The 11652-nt window shown below is 40.5% G+C and overlaps 1 non-coding gene across 1 annotated transcript; it reads right to left on the bottom strand.

Moving 5' to 3' along the window:
- Nucleotides 1-4399: 4399 nt before the first annotated feature.
- On the bottom strand, nucleotides 4400-4506 carry LOC127110033 (small nucleolar RNA R71). Its single transcript, XR_007797272.1, has one exon. It is a non-coding gene; the product is annotated as a small nucleolar RNA R71 (small nucleolar RNA).
- Nucleotides 4507-11652: the final 7146 nt, after the last annotated feature.

The following is an 11652-nucleotide window of genomic DNA, read 5'->3' as shown; positions in this document are numbered from 1 at the left end:
TTAGATATCTGTTGGCATGTACTATTTTTGGCCGGGAGAATCCAAATAAGGTTAATGCTAGAGAGATTCTATTTTTGCAAGGAAGCCTCACAAATAGACGAATTAATTCGGTCCCGTTCATGCTTGCTCATATGACTTTAACTTTAAATAAAGTGGGACCGATTTCTTTTGGTGGATTGATTACGTCTATTGCTCGGGCGCTTAACCTGGACAATGAGATGGCTACCCTAGACCCCTTACCTCCTCGCACAATTAACCTAAAATTTCGGAGAGACATGAAATTGTGTCGTTTGAGGAGAGAAGGAGGCTATATTCTTATGGTTCATGGTGTAGCCATCCCATCTGTTGTTTTACCATGCACTAGACGTACAGACGTACGAGATGAAAGGAATTGGACCTACGCTTTAGATGCTCCACCTGTTTTGGGTCCTCTTCCTCCTAACATTCCTGATGAGGCGGGACATGACACTGATGATGAATATGATCGGAGAGAGAGATCTCCCGTACCCCATGTGTCCCTCCATCATCCTTCACCACCACACACCGCACCATCTTCTTCTTCTGCAGGTACCACTCCTGGCTTTTATATTACATAGGAGATGTGGCGTGACCACATGGCTAGAGAGCAAAGGCGTGACGACCTACTATCTACCATCCAACAACAACTGACGAATAACATGAGCTTCATGCAATAATCGCAGCGGAGGACAGACAGGTCCTACGACAATGTTCTACAGTTCCTGCAAACGATCACAGATACACAAGCCCGTCAGCAACACTACCACCTTCAACATATTGCACTCATAGAAAACACTCAGGGTTCCATTTTGGGTAACCTTCAAGAAGTGAGGACTGCTCAGGATGCCTTAAGGGCGAGGATGGATCAAAGAGACCGTCGTCATACCCGATCCCGTCGTCCACCTCAGGATGGCGAGGGCACCAGTGGTCAGTAGTAGGTTGTCAGGTAACTCTTCCCTTATCTTACTTCGAAACATTGGGGACAATGTTCGATTTAAGTGTGGGAGGAGACTCTATCGTCTTTTCTTTATTGCTTCTCTTTGTTGTTTTTAGATAGTTTGTTTATTTTTATTTCCTTTTAGTTGTTTATTTTGCTTTTTAGTATAATGCATGAGTCTGACGAGTCACCAAATATAGTGTATCTTTAGTACAATCTAATCTCCCCATACCTTTAGCCCCACCGAAATTTTTTGTAAAAGAAAACAGTGTTATTCCTAAAGTTTTCAGGTTTTAAAGACATGTTTTGAGTAAGGATGCGGTGACTTGGGAGAACTTTGCGAAACATCAGTATTATTTTAGCACCATAGACTTCGTAAATATAGGAACCACTCCCGAAACCCCATATACCATGACCTTAGTCATCATTTCCGTATAAGTCCTCAGTAGTTTATCTCAGCAGTCAGCTCCGGCCTACGCATCCTCTACGTAGGGGACCGATGCAAATAAGTGAATGATCCAGCAAAACAAAAAAATAAAAGAAAGCAAAAAGGCAACTCCGGTATAGGTGACCCTCACAAAGTCATTTAAACCAAAGAATTGTAAAAATTTGCTACAAAAAGAAAAAGAAAAAGAAAAACTTACCCACTGTTAGTTGGTTCAGAGGTATCTGGCACTGAACTCGGTAGGGCGGATTACGATCTGATCCCCCACAACTACAGTTGGGTCAAATAAAAGGGTTTACACATATTTATGTGCCGGAAACCCCATGCTTAGGTCATAATCACTAACAGGTCACTCTACTATGAAGCATGTATGGATAACGGGCTTAATGTGATTGCGCCTGAATGAAAAGGACACAAAAAGAGATGAAGAGGCAGGCCTAGGTATTGCGGGATAATATGGGTTGATTAATATAGGAATGGAGTCTATGTCCGTATTTGCGGATTAGTGTCATCATGATACCCTTAGTTCACTCAGTTAGTACCTATCACTGCATCCCGACTTGAACTTGGAATTTTTACCTGAAGCACTCGTTTACACCAGTTTTTCTTTTATGAGCTTTTTAATGTTTTGCTTGAGGACAAGCAAAGGTTTAAGTGTGGGAGAGTTTGATAACACTGAAATTCACCGTATTTTCGACTCTGATTTCGCATGCATTTTAGTAGTTTTGTTGTCATTTTGTTGTGTTATTACTATGTTTTTCTTTGTTTTCAGGTTTTTACTTTAATCGGAGCCCCGGTCGAGAAAAGGAGTGAAAAAGAGCTAAAACCCCTAAAATTCAGCATTTTGTACTTGTGGCTTCCACCATGGCTGGCGCCATAGACCCTGCCATGACGTGTCCAAGCTCAACTTCCCTCAACTGCCACGTTCCCCACTACTTCCACTAAGGCGCCTCAGATTGGCCTTGTGGTGGGCGCCATGGCCTAGTGGCGGACGCCACAAGAGGAAAAGTTTTCCCTCCCATTTTCAAGTTGAAGGGCATCCTTGTCATTTCCATCTTTTTACTTGCTTATAAATAGAAACTCGAAATCACTTTTTCAATCATCCAAACTTAGAGCAGAGGCAAACTCAGAGCAACTTTGTTTCACTTAGGCATATATTCAGTATTTTAAAGTGGTAATCGCTTCGCATTGGAGTGTTACCACAATTATGTAATCAAGTCTGTGATCGAGTCTGTAATCGAGTTTGGAGCACTTTGGAAGGAAGTTAATCCTGCCGCCATTTTCATTTCCGCTTTGCATTTTATTCAACCCTCCGATTGGAGCAGGTTTTTATTACTTTTCCTTTATTTATTTATTTCCTCGCACTCGCACTTTACTTTATTTATTTCTCGCACTCGCTTTACTTTATTTATTTCCCGCACTCGCACTACTTTTATTTACTTTCCGCAGTAGCACTTTACTTTATTTATTTCTCGCACTCGCTTTACTTTATTTATTTCCCCGCACTCGCTTTACTTTATTTATTTCTCGCACTCGCTTTACTTTATTTATTTCCCCGCACTCGCTTTACTTTATTTATTTCCCGCACTCGCACTACTTTTATTTACTTTCCGCACTCGCACTACTTTTATTTAAATTAATGCACTTTTACTTTACCATGTCTAACTAAATTTATAAGGTTATAATGTAAGGATCGTAATTGAACCAATAATTCGTACAATTGTTCGTAGAAGCACTTAAGGGCTATTTTAACTTTCAACTTAAGTTTTCCCGCACTTCAATTCCGTTGGGTAAGATCGAAAGCCGTCCAACGTCTATCTAAACTTAATTGTTTTTAACTATTTCAAAAACAGCGAAAGCGCTTTGTTTAGTTCATTAGGAGTTTTTAATTTAAGAAGAAAAGAGATTTTAAAACTATTTTCGGACGCGTTTATAAGTTTAGAGTCTGGTTTGTGAGAACCTCTTTCGGTTAAGAAATCCAGGTTAAAATACTTTTCAACTTAGTCAAGATACTATATTTCTTAAAAATAGGTTTACTACCCTAACACAATGCGCGCCTTTTTATAAGTGACAATAAGAGGGTTTGATTAGGGAGTACAACTCGGTTCTGAATACGCGAAAGCGACAGTTCCCGTTAAATTAGTTCTTTTCAAAGTAGAAAACGTTCCCATAAGTAATTCTATTAGCAAGTACTTGGATTATTAATTAATTATGTGAATTACATTCGACCCTGTCTTTATTAATTAAACTTTATTCAATACTTTACTTTTCATTGCACACTCTCAAAACACATATTTTGATTGCCTTTGGTAAACACCATAACAATAGATAACGATAGATTGACACTTGGTCTCTGTGGATTCGACAATCTTTTATATTACTCTAACGCGTTCGTATACTTGCGAAAAGCACGCATCAAGTTTTTGGCGCCGTTGTCGGGGATCAATTTCGTCAAATTTCATTTTCCTGTTGTTATATCGTTTAGACTTAGGCTATTTTCCCGCCGGTCAATGCGAAGAACTCGTAGCACCGGAAGTTTAAGCTCAGTATACCCTCTGGAGAAACCTGAACGTTACACTCGTGCACGTTTATTCTTTCATAGAATTAAGAGAGCTATGGCCGAAGATCAAAACCAAAGACCTCTTAAAGATTTCGCTCAACCATCAAATGAAGAATCTAGTTCTAGTATAGTAAACCCAACCATCCCAGCTAATAATTTTGAACTTAAACCATCCCTGTTGCAACTAGTGCAACAGAGACAATTCGCAGGTCTCGCCACTGAGAACCCAAACCAACATTTAAAAATATATCTTCAATTAGCAGACACTTTTAAAACCAATGGAGCTTCTCCTGAGGCAATACGTGTAAGATTATTCCCTTTTTCCCTCGGAGATAAAGCCCTATCATGGTTAGATTCCCTTCCACCCAATTCCATTACGACTTGGGATAACCTTAGAAGAGTTTTTCTTGCTAGATACTTTCCCCCGAGTAAGATCGCTGTTCTTCGAAACCATATAACTAGATTTACCCAAAACCAAGGAGAATCGTTGTTCGAAGCTTGGGAGAGATATAAAGAGTTGTTACGAGCATGCCCACATCATGGTTTAGAAAATTGGTTAATCATTCAAACCTTCTATAGTGGACTTCACTATAACACGAAGATGACCATCAACGCTGCCGCAGGCGGTGCTCTGATGAACAAACCTTATCCTAAAGCTAGTGCCCTCATCGAAGATATGGCTCAAAACCATCAATCATGGGGAGTCGAACGAGCGACAGTTGAGAAGAAGGAAGCCCAAGGAGGAGTGCATGAACTAAGCTCTATAGACATGACGCAAGCTAAAATGGACGCATTAGCTCTTAAGGTCGAGCATATGTGGATAAACCCGAATACTGTAGCCGTAGTTTCGTCGGATTGTGAGATATGTGGAACCAAAGGACACCAATCTGCAGAATGCAGTCTATTAAACGAAACCCACTCTGAGCAAGTGAACTACACCCAAGGGAACCCATACTCGAATACCTATAACCCTGGATGGAGGAATCACCCGAACATCTCCTATAAAAACAATAACCCAATCCAAAATAATGCACCTCCGAGACCTAGTTATCAAGCCCCAAGATCAAATCAACCTATGCAACTTGTACCACCAAAGCCGAGCCTTGAGAAAATTATGGAAAATTTTATCACCGCTCAAACCCAACAAAACAAGGAGTTCATGAACCAGAACATTCATGTTAACGAATTGATTACTCAGTTAGAAACCAAGGTTGACCAAATAGTTACTCATACTAAGATGCTTGAAACCCATATCTCTCAGGTAGCTTTAAACCAATCCCCTCAGACTACACCTGGAGGACAATTCCCTGGACAACCTCAACAAAATCCGAGAGGACAAGCCAATGCCATTACCCTACGAAGTGGGAACGCTTATGATGAGCCACCAAACCCTAGATTGAGTGAACCCGAAACTTCTAAGGAATGTACCAAACCCACGGACGAAGTAAAGGAACCAGAGGAATCTGAAAACCAGGAAGGTCGAGAAAAAGGAGAAGAACCTAAAGATAAAACTTACGTACCACCCCCGCCATACAAACCACCTATACCATATCCGCAAAGACTCAAACAAACCCAGATCAATAAACAGTATCAAAAATTTATTAAAGTTATAGAAAAACTTCATGTAGAAATCCCTTTCACAGAAGCCATCACCCAAATACCTTCTTATGCAAAGTTTCTCAAAGACATCCTTACCAACAAACGTAGACTTGACAATCTGAAGCCTTTGGAATGTAATGATATTTCCGAAGACAAATTAGCAAAGAAAGATAAAGATCCTGGAAATTTCTCCATTCCTTGCCTTTTGGGTAATCATGTCATCGAAAAATATTTTCTAGACCTAGGAGCTAGTGTGAGCTTAATGCCTTTAGCGGTTTGTGAGAGGTTAAACTTAGGAGAATTACAGCCCACTAAGGTGTCACTTCAGTTAGCCGATAGATCTGTTAAGTATCCGATAGGCATTTTAGAAGATGTCCCTGTTAGGATAGGTCAGTTATTTATCCCTACTGATTTTGTTGTCATGGACATCAAAGAGGACAATGATATACCAATCCTTCTAGGTAGACCATTCTTATCGACTGCAGGAGCCATAATGGATGTCAAGAAAGGAAAGTTGACATTTGAGGTAGGTGACGAGAAAATAGAATTTATACTTTCGAAATTTCTTATGGCACCTGTGATGGGAGACGCGTGTTATGCCTTAGATATCATTGATGAATGTGTTAGAGAACTAGAACAAGAAGAAATTATAAAAACAATTAAGTTACCATCAACTCTCATAAGGGAAGATGATGACTCTAAGAAACCCTACATCGATGATAACCTTTACGAATGTTTATCCCTTACCCCATATCATATGCCATGCCCTAAGAAACCAACCTTAGAACTTAAGGAACTGTCTAAGAACCTGAGATATGAGTTCCTCGATGAGCCAAGAGGAAACGAACTAACTTTTAGACGTTTTACGAAGATATCCCTCAGCCTTAGGATATAATATCTCTGACCTGAAAGGTATAAGCCCATCCGTATGCATGCATCAGATTTCGCTCGAAGAAGATTCAAAACCCTCCAGGGAACATCAGAGAAGAATAAACCCTATAATGAGTGATGTTGTTAAAAAGGAAGTTCTTAAGTTACTTGAGACATGTATAATCTACCAGATCTCGGATAGTAAGTGGGTGAGCCCTATGCATGTAGTACCTAAAAAGGGAGGCATCATAGTCGTGCAAAACGATAAAGGCGAACATGTAGAAAAACATTTAGAAGGAGGATGGCGGATGTGTATAGATTATAGAAAATTAAATAAAGCAACCAAGAAGGATCATTTCCCTTTACCATTTATAGACTAAATGTTGGAGCGTCTAGCCCGACACTCTTACTTCTGCTATCTAGATGGATACTCTGGATTCTTCCAAATACCTATCCACACCGAAGATCAAGAAAAAACTACCTTTACATGCCCTTATGGAATTTTTGCCTACAGACGAATGCCATTCGGCCTCTGTAATGCCCCAGCTACTTTCCAACGCTGCATGATGTCCATCTTTGCAGATTACCTAGATGGTATCATGGAAGTGTTTATGGATGATTTCTCGGTTTGCGGATTTGATTTCCACGATTGCCTTGCTAACCTTGAAAAAATCCTGGAGAGATGCGTGGAGGTGAACCTCGTGCTAAACTGGGAAAAGTGTCATTTCATGGTGACCGAAGGAATAGTTTTAGGACATATAGTTTCTGAAAAAGGTATAGAGGTAGATAGAGCTAAAATAGAAGTTATAGAAAACCTAAAACCCCCTAAAACCATCAGAGAAGTCCGAAGCTTTCTTGGACACCATGGATTCTACCGGCGTTTTATTAAGGACTTCTCCAAAATAACCAAACCTTTAACTGGACTTTTAATGAAAGATGCTGAATTCATTTTCGATGAAAAATGTAGTGACGCATTTAATCTTTTAAAGCAAGCGTTAATCTCAGCACCCATTATGAAACCGCCTGATTGGTCGGAACCTTTTGAGATAATGTGCGATGCTAGTGATTATGCAGTTGGAGTCGTTCTAGGACAAAGGAAAGATAAAAAATTACATGCCATTTATTATGCCAGTAGAACCCTAGATGCTGCCCAACTTAACTATGCAACAACTGAAAAGGAATTACTCGTTGTAGTTTTCGCTATAGACAAATTTAGATCTTATCCAGTAGGAGCAAAAATTATAGTTTACACCGATCATGCTGCCATTCGTTACCTATTAAGTAAAAAAGATACCAAGCCCAGGTTACTCCGATGGATTCTATTACTACAAGAGTTTGATTTAGATATAAGAGATAAAAAAAGGCATTGAAAATGTAGTAGCCGATCACCTTTCTAGGCTAGAACATCTAAAACCTGAACTAGTACCCATAAATGATGATTTCGCCTATGATAGACTGATAGCTAGAGTAGAAACCATTGAAGATGATAACCTAAGCCCTCATGAGCATCCCCAAAATTCCTTAGCAATAAGTAACATACCCTGGTATGCAGACTTCGTTAATTACCTAGCTGCTGATATAGTACCCCCTGATCTTGACTACCACCGCAAGAAGAAATTCTTCCACGATGTGAGAAACTTCTATTGGGACGAACCGCTCCTTTTCAAAAGGGGTAAAGATGGCATTTTTCGCCGTTGCGTTCCGGAAGAAGAGGTAAATAATATTATCAAGCATTATCATTCTGCACCTTATGGTGGACATGCGAGCACCTCTAAGACATACGCCAAGATTCTTCAAGCTGGCCTATTCTGGCCTACCATGTGGCGTGATGTCTATGCTTGCATTGTCAAATGTGATAGATGCCAACACACTGGAAACATTTCAAGGCGTGATGAAATGCCTCTAAGAAACATTCAGGAAGTAGAACTCTTTGACGTATGGGGTATAGATTTCATGGGACCTTTCCCACCATCCTTAGGAAATAGGTACATCTTAGTAGTTGTAGACTATGTGTCTAAGTGGATTGAAGCTATAGCTGCACCCATAAACGACACTAGGGTAGTAATCAAACTATTTAAAAACTATATATTCCCTAGATTTGGAACACCACGTTTAGTCATAAGCGATGGAGGATCACACTTTATATCGAGAATATTTGACAAACTTTTAAGAAAATATGGAGTTAGGCATAGAGTAGCAACACCATACCACCCACAGACTAGTGGCCAAGTAGAAGTATCTAATAGGGAGATAAAACAAATCCTAGAGAAAATTGTTTCTATTTCTAGGAGAGACTGGTCTCAGAAGCTTCAAGAAGCATTATGGGCCTATAGAACCGCTTTCAAAACCCCTATAGGAACTACTCCTTACCAACTAGTCTATGGAAAATCCTGTCACTTACCGTTCGAATTAGAGCATAAGGCCTATTGGGCCATTAAAACTTTGAATTTAGACTACCTAGCTGCTGGAGAAAAGCGTACCCTAGACATTAATAAACTAGAAGAACTTAGGCAATTGGCCTACGAGAATGCAAAAATATATAAAGAGAGGACAAAAGCCTATCACGACAAAAGAATAGTAAAGAAAAACTTCAATGTATGCGATCCTGTTCTCCTTTTCAACTCTAGGTTACGACTCTTCCCGGGAAAGCTACGTTCAAGATGGACTGGTCCTTTCGAAGTATCCAAGATTCTGAGATCCGGAGCCGTAGAAATCAAGAATGAAACCTGTAGTCCATTCATTGTAAATGGACAAAGACTGAAGCTCTACGAAGGAGGAGACATTCCAGCATACTACTTAAGCCACACCCTGATTGATCCACCAATCCCTACTACTACAGGTGTATAAATTCTAATCGTCAAGCTAATGACGTTAAACAAGCGTTGTGTGGGAGGCAACCCATGGTTTTTCTTTCGTTTTACTTTTTCGCATTTATTTATTTTTATTTTTATTTTATTTTATCATATTTTGCATCGAGACTAAAAATTTAAATGGTTTGCATTTTCAGGATCACTTAATTAACTTTTACAGGATGCAGGATTTCGATGATATGCACGTGGCCTATAGAGATAATGCTCAGAGAGAGCGCTACATCGCTCTGTATCAGCGCCTTATGGTACCCACACGTTATCCTGATCAACACTGTATGGAGGCACTGGGTATTGAGCCGAGTATCTGATTCCTTAGCCACCAGCTTCACTGGGACGAGTTTGCCGACGACTTGAGTAACACCTACAGGAACCTGACATTGGAGTTCCTGAGTTCATTTGACTATGACCCATACTCTGGACCAGATGGGTATGCTGCTTTCAGGCTCTTTGGAGTTGAGTACTCTTTCAGCCAGAAAGAGTTCGGCGACCTATTGGGCTTCCAGACCACTCCTGATGCTATCCCGGAGATACTTATGGGATATTTTCTGGGTAAGGAGGTGGAGAAGTTTTGGAGTGATATATCAGGTGGCGGAAGCCAGGATCTGTCTACACAGCTGTCTCATGTTATATATAACCCTTCCTTTAGATACTTTCAGATGATATTGGCATATTCCTTCCTATGAAGACCGGATGCAGAGACATTACTGAGTGAAGAGGAGATATTCCTACTATTTTGTGCATCCCAGTCTCGCCCAGTAGCATGTGGGAACTTTTTGTTATGTGGCCTCAGCGGTGTCTCCAGATCTACCGAAGGAGTCATCCATGTGGGCGGGATCATCACGCAGATTACTGCCGCTTTAGGTCTGTCTCGCAAGCTATTACATCTCCGGACCTACTATGGTTACACTACCATGGACATCGACTTCTGTTTGACCAGAGGGTTGATGAGGAGAGCCTCTTTCCACCCATGTCAGTTCCAATTGCTGGTCGACAACGAGGCTATCCATTATTTCACACTGCCAGATCCTATGATGACCAGTGTGCATGATCTAGCGAATTGGAGTTATGCTCTAGAGAGCCAGGGAGAGACCGTCGAGTAGCCGAGATCACCATCCATTGCTGAGTACACGCCTACACCACCTTCTATTTCAAGGTACATTCTTTACTCTTCAACATTTACTTAAGTTTTTATAATATTTTTATTACGATGAACGGTAACCCTATTATTATCGAGATTGACAATGATGGTAGTGTTTCTTATTCTTCGAGAGGGGGAATGGAGTATAAGTCACATTATTTTCCTTTTTCCAATGGGGGTTCCGAGTCAGGTATCGTTGTATGGAGTGGTAGTTCGGAGATGGAGGATTTTTCTGGAGAATCTATGTCAGGTAATACTCCTTCCATGAACATTTCATAATATTCGCTCCTTATGGAATCCAGTGGAGGTGGAAACCTTATCGAGATACCGATGCCTCCTTCTGTAATGATCGAGGTAGAGATAACGGATGCTCGTCAAATCAGGGAACATGTTGGTCGCTTTGTTCAAACATTCCAGGAGTCGATTGGTCATGATCCTAGCGATGTAGAGATTGCTCATCAGTTAGAGTGTGAAGGGTAGCATGACATCGTGTATTGGGTTAATCCCAATGATCATCATAGAGATGATGTATTGGCATATAAGGGTATTCAGTTAATAGAGTCAACCAATGAAAGTAGGTACCATTAGGGTGGTCGCTGAAATAGTTAGGATTCCTTTTGTCTTGAACACCATCGAAGTTATATCTCAGATCAACATCATAATAGGCAATACGTCGGATTGGGCTATTCTTCAAGTAGGTCTGGATGATAGGGTGTGTAACTCTTTTGATGGTTGCTTGGTTCCCATGTACGAGTGTCTCTTCACCGGTTTAGGGATGCATCTACCCTGCTCTGATTTTGAGGTGGATGTGATGAACCATCTAAAATTTGACCCCTTCGCAACTTCATCTTGGAGCATGGGCCTTCATAATAGTGTTCCAGCTTTATCTCGGGTATAAGTCTTGGAAGTCTCCATTTGGGATTTTATTTGAAATCTTATTCGTGGCTTGTACTTTGTTGGATGATGTTCGGGATCAAAGATTGATCTCTCTTCATCCCCAAGTACATTGGTTCAGCCCTTTCACATCTTGCTAAGGCAATTTTCTATGGCGCTTTGTATAGGTGAGACCCGTAACTTCTGAGGCGCATATGGAGTTATGCTCGTCTTTGGATATGGTGGGAAATTCCTACTCTTACAGAAGTGTTTTTTGGATATATTGGTCCATGGCTCATTTCTACCGACCAATCCCTTTTTATTATTCCATGTCAACTTATA

Source organism: Lathyrus oleraceus, chromosome 7 (genome assembly GCF_024323335.1).
Source record: "Lathyrus oleraceus cultivar Zhongwan6 chromosome 7, CAAS_Psat_ZW6_1.0, whole genome shotgun sequence".
NCBI lineage: Eukaryota > Viridiplantae > Streptophyta > Magnoliopsida > Fabales > Fabaceae > Lathyrus > Lathyrus oleraceus.
This window is presented reverse-complemented; position numbering and strand designations above follow the sequence as displayed.